This window comes from Marmota marmota, unplaced genomic scaffold (genome assembly GCF_001458135.2).
Source record: "Marmota marmota marmota unplaced genomic scaffold, marMar, whole genome shotgun sequence".
Taxonomy (NCBI): Eukaryota; Metazoa; Chordata; class Mammalia; order Rodentia; family Sciuridae; genus Marmota; species Marmota marmota.
This window is the reverse complement of record NW_026000185.1, coordinates 8,651,226-8,666,286: the sequence shown is the minus strand read 5'-3', so window position 1 is coordinate 8,666,286 and position 15,061 is coordinate 8,651,226. Positions and strand designations below refer to the sequence as shown.

The following is a 15,061-nucleotide window of genomic DNA, read 5'->3' as shown; positions in this document are numbered from 1 at the left end:
AATATTTATTTTTTAGTTTTCGGCGGACACAACATCTTTGTTTGTATGTGGTGCTGAGGATCGAACCTAGGCCGCACACATGCCAGGCGAGCGCGCTACCGCTTGAGCCACATCCCCAGCCCCGTAAAAACTATTTATATATATATATATATATATATATATATGAATGAATGACACTGACCTGCAGAAGAGCCACAGGTGAAACACCTACCCTAAAACTCAGAAAGAGTTATTCGAGGACCAACCCAGAAAACTTGAAACTGACTGAGTGTGATGATTGCTCATCTGAAATGCCAGTAGCTCTTATCCCTCAGCTTATCTTTAGGAAGCTCTGTGTGCCATCCTTGGTTGCTTTTAAAGTCCTTCATGTGAAGGAAAAGAATTTATTGAGGCTTTTGAATGCTGACTGCATGTGCTGTGAAATTCTGCCTTTGTCAGGGAATCATGACCTTAAAATTTGTTCTCAGTCGAAAAATGAATGTGGGCCTATTCTTTGCCTCGAGATTATTCTTGGTGAGGAGAGGAAATAGCTGTTCACTGTAAACAACTGGACTCTGTAACTGTCTTTGTCTGACATCTGCTTGGTCAGCTGGAAGCTCCAGTGCTGCCTTCTTAATGTTTGTGGTGTCCCTCAGACACCTCATATTGGATTGCTGTCAAAATACATGGGCCAGGGGCTTCAATTTTAGCTCAGTGGTAGAGTGCTAGCCTAGCATGTATGAGGCATGGGGTTTGATTCTTAGCACCACATATAAATAAATAAATAAATAAAGGTATAAAAAATTGCACCTATAAAATACATGGACAAGAAGCTGGGCATGGTGGCACACGCCTGAAGGGTGTTAAGTTCAAGGCCAGCCTCAGCAATTTATCGGGACCCTGTCTCAAAACAACAAAAAATAAAATGGGCTGGGGATGGGCTGAGGTTGTTGCTCAATGGTAGAGCACTTACTCGCCTAGCATGTATGAGGCACTGGGTTCGATCCTCAGCACTAAGTAAAAATAAATAATGTTATTGTGTCCATTTACAACTAAAAGTTTTTTTTTTTTAAAGGGCTGGGGATGTTGCACAATGGTGGAGCATTCCTGGGTTCAGTCCTTAAAAAAAAAAAACCCATTCTACTGTCATCTATAACTAATTAGAACAAATTTAAAAAGTGATTAATAAAAAGCTACTACACCTTGCACCAAGCCTCTCTTCCCTGTTTATTTCAACACATTCTTCCCTCTTTTTTTTTTTTTTAAGAGAGAGTGAGAGAGAGAGAATTTTAATATTTATTTTTTAATTTTCGGCAGACACAACATCTTTGTTTGTAGGTGGTGCTGAGGATCGAACCCGGGCCGCACGCATGCCAGGCGAGCACGCTACCACTTGAGCCACATCCCCAGCCCTCCTTCTCTCTCTTTTAAACTTGTAGGCACACACACCCCATTTTATTTTATTTTATTTTATTTTAGAAAGAGAGAGAGAGAGAGAGAATTTTATTATTTATTTTTTAGTTTTCAGCGGACACAACATCTTTGTTTGTATGTGGTGCTGAGGATCGAACCCGGGCCGCACGCATGCCAGGCGAGCACGCTACCACTTGAGCCACATCCCCAGGCCCCCCCCCCCCATTTTATTTATTAATTTTAATTTACAAGTTTAAGTTATCCTTGATTTTTTAAAAAGTCTGCTTTGTAAAATTGTTATACCATCCAGTGGGGTGCGGTCATGTAAGCTGCTCTTCTCTGAGTAGGAACATTCAGCCAGCTGAGCTAGAAATTTGGGGCAAACAGCAGGGGGCCTTCTTTACTCCCATAGGAGATCCAGACCTACCATAGGGCCTCACAAAGTGGCTGAGGTTGGCTTTGAACTTGCAGTCCTTCCTGCCTCCACCTCCTGAGCCCTGGGATTGCAGGTATGCACACTGTACCCAGTTTTTCAGGTTCCTTTATAAAGTCAGAGTTAAGACTTGAAGACATGCAGCTAAAATTAAATGAAGTCAGACTTTAATGCATGAAATACATTTTTTTTTTAGGATGAAATGCTTAGTTCTGACTGATCTCTTGTTCATTTAAGGGAACATTGTTCATTGTTCCCTTAAAAGAGAACAGTAAAATGCACAATTTAAAAATTTTGCCAGGGAGCTCGGGTTGTGCTCGGCAGTAGAGCGCTTGCCTAGCGGGGTGGTGTCCTTGGTTCGATCCTCAGCACTGCATATAAATCAATAAAATAAAGGTATTATGTCCAACTGCAACTAAAAAATAAATATAAAAAAAATTAGCCAGGTGTGGTGGCGCATGTTTGTAATCCCAGCATCTGAGAAGGCTGAGACACAGGAGGATCACAAATTAAAAGCCCACCTCAGCTACAGGGAGGCACTAAACAACTCAGTGAGACCCTGTCTCTAAATAAAATATAAAACAGGACTGGGGATGTGGCTCAGTGGTTGAGTGTCCCCGAGTTCAATCCCTAGTACCAAAAAACAAAACCTGAAAGTGGGGGATTCTTTCTTTTTGTGGTACAAGGAATTGAACCAGGGTGCTCTACCACTGAGCTACATATGCAGCCCTTTTTATTTTTCTATTTTGGGACAAGAGTTTGTGCTATTCTGCCTCAACCTTAGGAGTGGCTAGGTAGGCATGCCCCACCCCTTATACTCAGCATGAGGGCATTTATTATTAAAGCAACCTGAAATGATCTTTCTTCAAAAATGCAGTTTTTATTACATTTCTGCAGTTTAAAAAATTAGACTCCCCTCCTTTGGAAATATCTGTAGACTTTCCAGTTATTTGATCTGACAGTTTTCATTCTGTCCTTCCTGGAGATTTCATGCTTTCCCTAATTAAAAAACAATTAAAATGAGACTTTTGTTTTTACTTTCTGTTCTCTCTGATTGGATAAACTAATATTCTTAAAGAACTTTTGGGGGGAAAATGAAGTACCTGTTTCCTTTCTTTCCTTTTGTTGTTATTATTTGTTTCAGTGCTGGGGCTCAAACCAGGGGATAACTTTTATTTCCTTTCTGGGTGTGTATGGTATTCCTGCCTCTTTGAAATGTCTGTGAGCTACAAACTATTGCACAATTTTATTGTTCTTGCTCATAATGAGAGTTGTATCAGCATAGGGACAGCCTGTTTGCTCCTGAGGACAGGTGTGGCAGCCCCAGTGGCTTTGGGCACAAGCACTAGCTGTGTCTGATTTCCTGGCAGCTCCACAGTGCCAGGGAGTGACGGGTGAAAACTCAAGGATTGTCCTAATTCAGGTTGCCCTTTGAGTCATTTATTCACCTTAAGCAATGTGTGTCATGTTACTGCACTTTCTTTCCCACACATTTCCTTTCTTTTTTTGTTTTGTTTTATATGTCAAGAAATGTACTTAATAGTTATGATTTCGAAACCTCAAAATTGATAGGAGGAAACTCCAGTTAATTATTCTCTGAAATTTATGTGAATTTCCAATTTCTGTGCTGAAAGAATGGTGACTGAAAGGACACAGAGCTATGAATCTTTTCCTTAGTATCTTAACCGCTTTTCTTTCTGGAAGGCAGTGTTTTTAATTCCCATACCATGGCTTATACAAGTGCACAAGTGCAATTTTGTTTTCCTCTAAGAACGTCTCTTGAGTTCATGCTAACAAACATTAACACTCCTTAGGACTCATTTCTCACCTCCAACACTGGATTTTTTTTTAAAGAGAGAGAGGAGAAAGAGAGAGAGAAAGAATTTTTTAACATTTATTTTTTAGTTTTCATCGGACATAACATCTTTGTTTGTATGTTGTGCTGAGAATTGAACCCGGGCCTCACTCATGACAGGTGAGTGTGCTACTGCTTGAGCCACGTCCCCAGCCTCCAACACTGGATTTTACTAGCACAGAGGTACATGTTTTTGTCCTTCCCTTGGAAATTTCAGAAGCTTTGTCTTTTTGGCTGGAGTGGTTCTTGAAGTCCCTGTGGCCCACAGGTAGTGGATCCTTGCTGTGCTAACAAATGAACTAACAGACATACTCGAGATCAGGAATATTGTTTACCCTGTTTGTAGTTTGCAGATGCTTCCTGGCGATATTAGAAGTAAATATCACCAGGGATTGTGGGCTGGGATTGTGGCTTGGTAGAATGATCGCCTAGCATGTGCAGGGCCCTGGATTCAATCCTCAGCATCACATAAAAATAAATGAATGGAATAAAGGTATTTTTTTTTAAAGAAGTAAAATGTTTCTGCTGTGGTCACTGAAAATGCCTAGAGCATGTTTTTCTTACCCCCTTTCTATATGGAATTCAACAACAGCAGTTGCAATGTGAAACAAAAAGAAGAAAGTCAGAGTTCAAACACCAACTCAGTTTAGGGCGAACCTTAGTTCTCTGTTGTTGCGCTTCTTAGGGTCTGGTTAGCATGTGGAGCCCCCTGTGCATGCTGTGAGCCACTAGGCCTCACTTTTTTGTCCTCTGCCGAGGTGAAGGCAGCCCTCACCCTGCACTGTTTGCCTTTGCCCCTGAAACTTCTTCTGACTTCTAGTGGCAGCGAAGAGTGAATATCCACACGAAGGGGCCTGCAGGTTTCCACTTCCAACAGGGAGGAGAATTTCCCATTCTGTTCCCAAAGCCTCTGGGTCATCGTGCTCACCCCGCAGCAGCCTCACTGCCTGGTAACAGAGGCTCTAGCACTCCACTGTTGGAGAAGCTTTCAGGTGCACAGGATGAAGAAGCTGAAAGTAAAACCAGGCAGGCAGTGCAGTGGGCCTAGACTTCTTGCAGGTACACATTTCTCACATCTTCTTTTGAATTTCTTGTACTGTACCAGAAAGAGCCCTGAGAAAACCCAAGGAATCATCTGTGAAGTTAAAAAGTAGCCACTCTGGAAACCTACCCACATGTCAGAAGCTTTAGGTTAACGTGATAATGGGGAGTTCACCTTTTTGTTGTCAGCTTGCTAAGAGCCAAATGGCTGGACTCCATGGTTATGAGTGTAAGTGCCAAAGTACAGCCTGGCCCAGGGACAGTCCATGAGGACTTTCTTTATCAGGCCTCCAGAAACCTTGTCTCATGCGCTAGGCGTTTTCAGTGACCACAGCAGAAAAGCATGGATACCTTTCTGCTCTCGGTGAGCAAATCTTTGAACCTGTCTCTTGCTGTCCTTATTTTCAAACTAGGTGAAATGTGAGCCAACTTGCTTTGACTGTGCTGCTCTTGGGGCCTTTAATACTACACCTGTTTCCTGGTGACTGAGTAGAGTTCCCAGGAAGACTTAGCTCAGGATTTGGGGGTCTTGGGAAGAAATTTCTGATCAGCTCTTTAATTTTCGGAGACTTCCGCATCTGTGTCCAGTGCTCTCACAGCTCTTCTGAAGCAGGCATTGAAGCCATGGGGAGGATGCTTAGCAGGAGTGCGCCTTCCCTTTGGTATTCACTTGGATACCATGTGATCCAGCCTAAGGACCCTGCAGGACTCTGGTGTTTGCCTGGTGCCGTTGTGTATTTGGGCTATATGCTGTGAATATCTTTTTCTTCCCCTCTGTGGAAAGGGAAATGAATGCAGTGGGTAGTTTTCAGGAAGCCAGTAATTATTTTGAAAAAGAGAATTGCAGCATGCCAGGGTCTGGCTGTTCTTTACAGTGGGACTTCAAGTTACCACAAAACTCCACTGTTATCTGTGTTCTCTCAAACACAAATGATACAAAACAAAAAGTTTCTGCCTTTGGAATAAACTAGCTTTGTAGTGAGGTGGCTCTGAGGCATGCATGGGGCTGCTTGTGGGAAAGCTGATTCTTCTTGAACTTGAATGAACCTCTGATCCTGCCTCCCTTTGTAAAGTTTTTTCATTTTTTGTTGTTGTTGTTGTTTTGGTATCCATGTTTGAACCCAGGGGTGCTTAATGAGTGAGCCATATCCCCAGCCTTTTTTTTTTTTTTGCATTTTATTTAGAGACAAGGTCTTACTGAGTTGCTTAGGGCCTCTCGATTAGTTGCTGAGGATGGCTTCAAACTCAGGATCCTCCTGCCTTAGCCTCCCCAGATGCTGGGATTACAGGCGAGCACCACAGCGCCCAGCTTCCTTTCTTTTTTGATTTTATTTCTTTTTAACTTTTTGTTTTGACTAATTATGAATTCAAAAAATGTTGCAAAAATAATATCAAGCTGTCCCTGCAGCTTCCCCGTCCCTGAATAGAAACCTGACGTTTTGCAGCAGGAAATTGACATTAGGTAGGCCTTACCCTTTCAACTTTCACATGCACTCATTCATTTGTGTGTCTGGCTTTTTCTGACCCTTCAGCACAGAGAGAGAGCTGTGTGACAGCCCTGGGGCCCAGGGACAGAGCAAGCAGAAGCCATCTCACACCCAGCTCCCTCCTGCCTTCAGTTCTGAGCTCTCACTAGCTGTGTCTGGTGTCTGTCACTGTGCTCAGGCCAAGCTTCCCAGTGGTGCCTGTGTGGCTTGCTCTTAGACACTCAGCTCAGGCTGGAATTTCAAGGGAAAAGAACCCCTGGGTATAATTTATTGTGTTAACATAGGGAGGGGCAAGGCTGTCTTCTCTCCATCTGCGTAGGTGTGCTTGTAGGATAAATAGCATTATGTCATTTAATTTGGACCTAGGGTCCTACCAACACTTGGCTCGTCAGTTTTCTCTCATAAAGAATAGAAGACTTCAGAGAAGGATCACATTATCTTTCATCTATTTTTTAATGAAGTATCTTTGTTTTATTTTGGGGGCATGCTTGGGAATCAAAACCAGGGTCTTGAGCATGCTAAGCAAGTAATCTACCACTGAGCGACACACCCAGTCCTATAAAGCCTCTTTACTTTTACTGGGACAAAAGTCTTGGAACTCTGTTAATGATTAGGAGGCAGGCAAGAAGCATGATGCTGCCCAAGTTCTCCTTACTACCTGAGCCACCTCCCGCTTCTGTCTGTTGGCACTGGTGTGCGGCTCCCTCCCATGGGAAGCCTGTCAAACCTCCAAAGACATTATGGGCAGAATTTAATCTCTCTTTTGTGAATCATTTATTGTTGACCCTGATTTAAAAATAGCTGTGTGGGGCTGGGGTTGTGGCTCAGTGGCAGAGTGCTTGCCTTGCACATGTGAGGCACTGGGTTCGATCCTCAGCACCATATAAAAATAAATAAACAAAAGAAAGATATTGTGTCCATGTATAACTAAGAAAAATAAAAATATAAGGATTAAAAAATAGCTGTGTGAGGGAGGCCAGCTTTTGCCAGGATGAGGACTGTGGCCTTCTGGCATGGCCTGCCATAGCGAGCAAGGCCTGACTGACTGTGGCCAGTCCAGCAGAACTGAGAAACCCAGCTGCAATAGCTATCTGGATCAACCAATCTCTCTCTCTCTCTCTCTCTCTCTCTCTCTCTCTCATGCTGGGATTGAACCTAGGGCCTTGCTTGTCCTAGGCATGTGCTCTGCCACTGAACTACACTCGTAGCCCCTGTCTACATTTTAATGATAGCCAGGGGAAGGGTTTTGTTTGTTTGTTTCCCTAGGACTTTGGATATTGTGCTAGTTGCTGTCTTTAGACTTTTCTAGACAACTGGTGAAATAATATAGGAGATAAAAAGGAAAATTAGCAAACCCTGGAAGGCCCAGCCTGAGGATGCTGGGTTGTTCACAGAATTGCCGATCTGGTAGGTGCCTAGCCTGAGGAGTGCCCTGATGAGACCCTGCCGTGGCCATGGTCCTCCTGCATCCTCGGCCTCCTGTCTTCCCTTCATGCCTGTCATTTCCTGAGAGTGGCTCTCTGTTCCTTCCATCAGCCCCGCATACTCTTGGCATCCTTCCAACCAGTCCCTTTCCACCTAAATTAGCCATAGTCCTCTGGCAGCCCAAGAATCTTGCCAAACTTAGAGTGGGAGCTGTGTATGAGCTGCCCCAGTGAGGAGGTGGTAGGCCAGAGGTGAGCAGGCATTTTGCACCTGTGTCCACCCAGTGGGTCAGATGACAGAGGGGTGTGTGGCTCCAGAAATGTGGTCTGACACCTTGAGTCTGTGCTCCTGGGTCATGATGTTCCCTTTGTGGTGTGATGAGATAAAAGAAGTACTCCCAAGAAACCAAGAATTCTATTGGCTTTGAGTCACAAGTGGTTAAGAAACCAGAAAAGGACCTAATAAATAAGATGGCAGTTGGGGCTGGGGATGTAGCTCAAGCGGTAGCGCGCTCGTCTGGCATGCGTGCGGCCCCGGGTTCGATCCTCAGCACCACCACATGCAAACAAAGATGTTGTGTCTGCCAAAAATTAAAAAAATATATAAAAAAAAAAAAAAAAAAAAAAAAGATGGCAGTTGCCACATTACTGGAGCAAGGCCTGACTGACTGACTGACTGTGGCCAGTCTAGCAGAACTGGGAAACCCAGCTGCAACAGTTATCTGAATCAATCAATCAATCTATCTATCTCTTTCTCTCTCTCTCTTTCTCTTGTGCTGGGATTGGTAGGATTCAAAACGAAGGGCTGTAAGCATAGAGAATAGAACAATGTTTGCTGGCCTCTTGGGGACACTGGAGGGTCAGTAACTCCCATCACATGGCCAATGGTCATAATTATAGCAGTGGATTCACACCCAGGCTTTACAGACACCTGGAAGGCATGCAGGTGGAAAAGGAATGAGATGCTGTTCCAAGACAAGCTGGTCTGGAGTTGGTGAGGAGAGCAACTTTCAGCTCAGAATGCCTGTGCTTTCCGACAGTGGGGTTGGGCAACATGGTAGGGGTCTCAGCATCCTCTCTGCAGCAGCGAGAAAGCTCTCAGGTGAGGCAGCCCCCCTTTCAGGACCGTGGAGAACAGCACTTCCCAGACTTGGTGCGCCACTTGAGATCTTTACTGGATGTGTGAGGCAACTGTTAGGATTATTTTTATTTAAAACTTTTCTTAAATCTTCTCAACTTTTTCTATGTAAATATATTTTCAAAGGAAATGTTGGAGTCAAGAGCTCAGTAGGGGGCTGGGGATGTGGCTCAAGTGGTAGCACGCTTGCCTGGCATGCGTGCGACCCGGGTTCGATCCTCAGCACCACATACAAACAAAGATGTTGTGTCCACCGAAAACTGAAAAATAAATATTAAAAAATTCTCTTTAAAAAAAAAAAAAAAAAAAAAAGAGCTCAGTAGGAACCTGGCTGGAGCCCAGAGCCCTGGCCCCTTGGTACATGCTGGCTCTCATCCACTTCCCCCAGATCCCCATGGCTGCCCTGTAGTTCTTTCGCCCTTACACCCTTCCAGCTGCACACCCTTCCAGGTGCTACTGCTACTCCAGAAAACCAGAATAATAGCTTACAACATCTGCAGTGAGCCTATAGATTCAAGGAGCTGAACACACCCCAGATAGGATAAACTCAAAGAAACCTGTGCCAAGACACGTTATAATCAAATTTCTGAAAACTAAAATCAAAGAAAAAAATATGAAAGCAGCAAGACAGAATTGATATTTCATTTTGGGGAAAAGACAATTTAAATGACAGAAGATTTTTCATCAAAACCATAAAGGCCAGAAAGACGCAGCATAATTTGTTCCCAGTTCTGAAAGAAACAGACCTACCAAACCCTGACGAATCTTCAGTGATAGGAAAGAAGGCATCCTCCATGAAGGAAAGACAAGTGTTTCGCCTGCACATAAGAATGGCTGAGGGAGGGCTGGGGTTGTGGCTCAGAGGTAGAGTGCTTGCCTAGCATGTGTGAGGTACTGGGTTCGATCCTCAGCACCACATAAATAAAAGATATTATATCCACCTATAACTAAAAAATAAATATTAAAAAAAAAGAATGGCTGAGGGAGACTTTTGGAATGGAAAGGAATGACAGTCTTGAAATGTTAGGAAGAATAGCAGAAAAAGAAAAATAAGGGCAAATGTCATAGACCTCTCTTCTTGTGAGCTTCCTAAGATTTGACAATTGAAGCAAAAGTTTCCACTGAGGTGGTTCTGTATATGTACTTTAGTCCTATAAACAGGGAAGGAGAGTCCAGGGACCTCCTGCATTAAGGTGTCCCTACTTCACTCCAGCCAGCAAGTACTGACACCAGTAGGTTGCAGTGAGTCAACCAGTATAAAGTACTACGCATAGCAACCATAAAAAAAAAAAAAAAAAAAAAACTGTAGAAACCCTATAGCTAGCTGGGTGCAGTGGCACACGCCTGTGTTCCCAGAGACATGGGAGGCTGAGGCAGGAGGATCCCAAGTTTAAGGCCAGCCTCTGCAATTTAGTGAGATCCTGTCTCAAAACAAATAAAAAGGGCTAGGGACACAGCTCAGTGGTAAAGTGCTCCTGGGTTCAATCCCCAATGCCAAAACCAAACAAACAAACAAACAGCAACAACAATAAAACCCCAAACTAACCTGATATGTATATCAAATGGGAATTCTAAAATTCAAATTATCCACAGGAAGTCAAGGAAAAAAAAAACAGGAACAACAAAATAGAAGGATCAGGACTGGGGATATAGCTCAGTTGTTAGANCTTGCACGATGCACACAAAGGCTCTAAAAGGTTACAATCCCAGCACCACCAAAAAAAAAAAAAAAAGAGCAAACAAAACAAGAAGGCCTAACTGAGAATTCCAAACTGAGAATTCCATGAACAGTAAGTGGTCTGACTATACAAAGTAAAAGATTGGAAAAGTGAATTAAAAAAAAAAAAAAAAAAGAACAAACTCTAATCTGTGTGCTGTCTAAAAGAAACTCATTTCAAATGTAATGATATAGATAGGTTGAAAATGAAAGGATGGAAAAAGACATTCCATGCAGGCATTAATCAAAGAGAAGAGAAGAGTGACGGTATTGCCAGCGGATCGGACAGAGCAGGAAAATCAGTAGGGACAGAGTAGGATGCCACATAACAAAACAAGAGACAATCCACCAAGAACATGTAGCATCTTCATCACAAATTTCAACAAACGAGAGCACACAACTACTGTGTGATCCAGCAACTGCTGCAGGGAAATGGATCATTCAACCTGCTTGTGAATGTTCATAGCAACTTGGTTCATGTTGGCCCATGCTGGAAGCCATCAGCGTCCCCACAGAACTGGCTGAGCAGGTGGTGGCCACTTACACAGCAGTACCCAGTGACAAAAGGACTGTGGAAAAGGCAGCCATGGGACAGTCCCAGAGGCATGATGCTGGGTAGAAATCCAGGATCCAGCATCAGTTCACAGGCTGCTTCCATTTACAGGCATTCTCCGAATCACAACACTTGAGAAATGGGGAGTGTGTGGTAGTCACACCTTGGGGGTGGGGGGGCAGGTGGGTGTGACAGCGCAGGAAGCACGGGGGCGACTGGCCACACTGCACTGGTGCACATGCTCACAGTGCTATTTCTGAGCTTTGTGAGTCACCACAGTTGCCATGTGACTACCAGAGAAACGGCGAAGGGTACACTGGACTTCTCAGAACCATCTTCACAACCTTCTGTAAACCTGTACTAAATTCAAAATAAAGAGTTTAAAAGGAGGGCTGGAGCTGTGGCTCAGTGGTAGAGCACCTGCTTAGCATGTGTGAGGCCCTGGGTTCAATTCTCAGCACCGAATATAAATAAATGAATAAAATAAAGGTCTAAAAAATATTTTAAAAAAAAGTTTAAAAGGAAACCACAGTTGATCAAAACTGAAACTTTCACACCTGTGGGAAGGAAGGATATCTGCTGGGTACAGATGTTCATTTGTGTACTGTGTAGAATACTTGCACACCACCATGGGGAAGGAACTGTTGTGTGTGAATGCCTGCAGGACTCCCTGGGAGATGCTGGAGGAACCTCCCCATGCAAAAATCTGTGTTCCTTGGTGAGTCTCAGTGACTCTAAGGTCTCAAACAAAGCACTTGATCCTTGGGCAGCTCCAGTCTGGAAATAGGATAGGTCTTTAAACTTGAAAAGAGGAATCAGCAGGACACTTGAGATGAGAAAGAGGCTCCTAATGTTTGCAGAAGACAAGGATGATGTGAATGAGGCCCTGGGTTCAAGCCCCAGCACCACATAAATAAAAAAGATGTGAAGGTAACGATTTGAGTCCTCTGTGCACACTAAACCAGATGCCTTGTGACATCTACACTGCTCTGCCACTTTGCACAGAAGACTGGAAGCCCATGTGAATACAAGAAACAGCTCCAAAAAGTGGGCAGGCCAAGCACAGTGGTGTGCACCTGTGGTCCCAGCTGCTCCAGAGACTGAGACAGAAGGATCACAAGTTTAAGGCCAGTCTCCAAGAATTAGCAAGACCCTGTCTCAAAACAGAAAAGAAAAAAAGAACTGGTATGTAGCTCATTGGTGGAGCCCTGATGTAGCATGTGTGAGGCCCTGGGTTTGGTCCATAGTACCACATAAATAAGTAAATTGCATTTATTAAAAAGCAGACTATAAGAAACATTTTCCACTTTTACTATTAAAACAGGATTCTGATTAAGTCAAAATGCACAAGTGGTGGCTGGAATTCTATCATACTTTCAGCCCAGTGCAACATAAATCTGCAGGTATCACGCACAAACTATTCAAAATTAAAGTTTATAGTGGAAAAGTCACCATGGTTTGTTTTTTTTTTTTTTTAGAATTTTTAATATTTATTTTTTAGTTTCCGGCGGACAAACATCTTTGTTTGTATGTGGTGCTGAGGACCGAACCCGGGCCGCACGCATGCCAGGCAAGCGCGCTACCGCTTGAGCCACATCCCCAGCCCTAGTCACCATGTTATAACTACCTCATCACAATGTACTTCAATCAAGATCTGCAGATATGCACCTCCGACAGGTAGGTGCTTTGATGCCAGGGTCCAGCCCCAGCGGAGATCCAGGGGTCCTGAAGGAGGAGTGGCTTCAGCAAAAGAAGAGATGGGACGACAAGTTGCAAGTTACAAGCAGCCTCCAGAAAAACATTTGCTGCCCCTAGAGAGGGGCCTTTATTTTTATACCATTTTTGCAGGTGTTTTTTCAGGTAGTTAATGGATAGCCTCAAAGCCCAAAACTTCTTTGATTTACATAATTTTCAAGAGTTACAATCTTTTCTGACACATATTGATTACCTAAGATATTGAGTACATTGTTTAAAATATTTTTCTATAACCTTTGGCAATGATGATTAAGCTTTTACGTGTTCACCTCAATCACTAAGTACTTGGCTACACAACTAGACTACATGTCTCTGGACCTATTATTAACTTCTGACTTTAAAGCATACCTATGATTATTGATAAGCTTTCTTACTTCTAAAGTGCCAGTAAAATGCACTTAAAATAGTGAAAGTCTATTACTTAAAAGCCTACTACTCTGAAGTACCTCTAAAATATATTTATATTAATTTTACATTATTCTATTTTTAATTTCCAAGGTAATTTATTTTTTTCATATGACCTATTTAACTGCTTTCTTTAAAAGTTTCCTTAATCCTTGGTCAAAGCACACCAATTCTTATGTCTTTGTAATCTTATTTTTTTTTTAAAGAGAGAGAGAGAGAATTTTTTAATATTTATTTTTTAGTTTTCGGCGGACACAACATCTTTGTATGTGGTGCTGAGGATCGAACCCGGGCCGCACGCGTGCCAGGCAAGCGCGCTACCGCTTGAGCCACATCCCCAGCCCCTTTGTAATCTTTTCGTATTTTAATATTTATTTTTTAGTTGTAGTTGGACACAATACCTTTATTTTATTCATATATTTTTATGTGGTGCTGAGGACCGAAACCAGGGTCTCGCAGGTGCGAGGTGAGCGCTCTACCGCTGAGCTACAACCCCAGCCCAGTAATCTTTAACTAAAGGGCAGGCTTTTTACCTCAACAGGGTGCTTAGTGCAAATTGTTAAGCTTTTCTTAGGAACCTTGATTTGCAATCTTTTTCCCGTGAATTTCTTGAAGAATAACACTATTGTTTATATCCTGAGAGAGATTGAAACACACCTTGGGGCATGTCTTAATTATATCCTTAGTCTCATTCGGAGAATTTTCCTGCAATCTCAGGCAACACGTGCTTTTATTATTGAATGACATATGCCCTACCTATTATCCATATCAGGAGTATCATAAACAAAACACTTAACATTCCCTGTGGTTCCGGTTTCCAGATGGTGCGGCCCTACCACAGCATCCCCCACACTGTGACCCTGTCAGACAGTGGGTGCAGAATGCCTTCACCACTTTGAAAGTTAAAACTATTGGAGGAACTGCAAATAAGGAACATGTAAAAATGAGCATAGCAATGCTGAAGCATTAGAGCATTTTTAAAAAGTGACTCAGAGCGACAAATCTGAGCTCTTGCTGTTAGCCACTGTCCATGGATGTGTGAAGCACTAGTTTTACAATTCTGAGAAGGAAAATGTCACACTGCCATGTATAATCATCTCATTGTGTGCTCTGGACCACACGTGATCTTCAGATCCTCTTTCAGAGTTTGATGCATCTCAGCCAATTTTCTCAGAAAGCTGCTTGTCACACAGCTGCAATTTTTTTTTAAATTTTTTAATTTTTTAGTTTTAGGTGGACACAATACCTTTTTTTATTTTTATGTAGTTTTGAGGATCGAACCCAGGATCTCACACAAGCTAGGCAAGTGCTCTACTGCTGAGCCACAACCCCAGCCTACATGGCTGCAACTTTTATAAGAACCTGGGTATTGAGGGTTTTGAAGACTTCCTTAGCAACCGTGATGAAGCTTCTGGGCTAACTCCTTACTTTGTTTGCAAGGTGGAGTACGGTGGCCCATACTCCTGTAATCCCAACATCTCAGGAGGCTGAGGCAGGAGGATTGCGAATTCAAGACTAGCCTCAGCAACTTACTAAGGCCCTCAGCAACTTAGCAAGACACTATCTCAAAAAATTAAAAGGACGATAGATGGAGCCGAGTGGTTAAGCGCCCCTGGATTCAATCCCTGGTACCAAAAACATTAAAAAGGCTGACATGGTGGCACATACCTGTAATCCTAGCAGCTTGGGAGGCTGAAGCAGGAGGATCATGAGTTCAAAGCCAGCCTCAGCAATTTATCAAGGCCCTAAGCAACTCAGTGAGACCCCTGTCTCTAAATAAAATGTAAAAAAGGACTGAGGATGTGGCTCAGTGGTAAAGAGCCCCTGAGTTCAATCCCTGGTACCAAAAAAAAAAAAAAAA

General features: G+C 43.0%; 1 protein-coding gene across 1 annotated transcript in view; it reads left to right on the top strand.

Moving 5' to 3' along the window:
* Nucleotides 1-12,580: 12,580 nt before the first annotated feature.
* Nucleotides 12,581-15,061, top strand: part of Fam234a (family with sequence similarity 234 member A) — a 16,931-nt gene continuing 14,450 nt past the window's right edge. The window contains exon 1 of the mRNA XM_015491051.2: nt 12,581-12,717. The gene's annotated coding sequence lies outside the window, so the exon portion shown is untranslated. The remainder of the gene's footprint in view (nt 12,718-15,061) is intronic.